Source organism: Suricata suricatta, chromosome 7 (genome assembly GCF_006229205.1).
Source record: "Suricata suricatta isolate VVHF042 chromosome 7, meerkat_22Aug2017_6uvM2_HiC, whole genome shotgun sequence".
Taxonomy (NCBI): domain Eukaryota; kingdom Metazoa; phylum Chordata; class Mammalia; order Carnivora; family Herpestidae; genus Suricata; species Suricata suricatta.
The window spans coordinates 4,849,318-4,850,482 of NC_043706.1; the positions used below are offsets into that span (position 1 = coordinate 4,849,318).

The 1,165-nt window shown below is 51.1% G+C and overlaps 1 long non-coding RNA gene across 2 annotated transcripts in view; it reads right to left on the bottom strand.

The window, feature by feature from the left end:
• LOC115295660 overlaps positions 1 to 354 on the bottom strand; it is a 27,093-nt gene extending 26,739 nt beyond the window's left edge. For both annotated transcript variants that reach the window (XR_003910512.1, XR_003910513.1), the window contains exons 1-2: positions 327 to 354; positions 79 to 248 (exon numbers count right to left, since the gene is read on the bottom strand). This is a non-coding gene — a long non-coding RNA (uncharacterized LOC115295660). The remainder of the gene's footprint in view (positions 1 to 78; positions 249 to 326) is intronic.
• Positions 355 to 1,165: the final 811 nt, after the last annotated feature.

A 1,165-nucleotide genomic window follows, 5' to 3' on the forward strand; every position in this document is an offset into this window, starting at 1 on the left:
CTTGCCGGGGAGAAGACGCGGCGGACACGGAGGTCGACTCCCTCCTCCCAGACGCCACATCTACACTTCATACTGTACCTGAAACGAAACCCTCTCGTCGTCGCTTCCTTTCCTGTGCTCTGCCACTGGTCCAGAAAGATAACGCCGCCACGTGCATCTCCCAGGCCACTGCGAGTGTGGGTAACCTCAGCCTTCGAACTACATTTTATTTCAGGCTGGACGCACTGGAACCTGAACTGCCGACTGGCCTGAACAGGCAAACAAAACTGTCTTGTGAAGAAGTCTGGTCACAGAACCCCCTGAGCAGGGATGGTCAGGACACTCACCGTTGTCTGGAGCGGTTGTCGCCCTCCCTGGGCCCATGGATGCCTGGGTGGTTGGCGTGACCAAACAATGCCCCTTGGGTTACCGGATGTTGCCCGTGACCATTTACAGACTGAGGCACCTCTTGGGTCAACGCCGTGAGCTTGTATGATCGACATAGAAAAGCTGACCACGAGGAATTCATGATTCAAGATTCCCTTCCATTGGTAGATGGCTGTTTCCGTGGCCAGGAAACCATGTAAATGGGGCTGTGACCCGGAACATCACGTCGTTATCCCTTGAACGTGCTGCAGAATCTGCTGCTGACACAATGCCCGCCCAGCAAAACCCTTCGACATTCTGGCCAAAGTCATGCTTGATAGGAGAGCCCTGGATTATCTTGGAGCCGAACAAGGAGGGGTCTGTGCTGCCACTCACTCACATAAGATCACTGAGCAAGCCTCTTGGCTCAAAATGGTGACTGTTCCAGTGGGGACTTTTCATCAGTCAAATGCGATGGACCCGTGACAAAGTCATACACATTCAGCAGGTGAAGAGCCATGTAGGTAGCTTCAGAGAGAAGATTTCTTTGATTCCGGAAGGACAGCACTGTTTCAAAGAGGGAGTTCCAAAAATCCTAATCCTCCCCCTCAGCTCATGCAGTCCCAGGGAATTCTTGTCCTGCTTGAGTCTGGTTTTTTTTTTTTCCATCAGTTCTGGAAATTTTTATCCAGTTCTGCTTTGAGATACCTTTAACATTCATTGTTGGAAACCTCTGCTTGTCCACAGCCCTCTCCCTGAATCTCCTTCAAGGTGAAATACTCTGGCAGGAACAGCTTTGCAAGAGATCAGAGTACTTTTT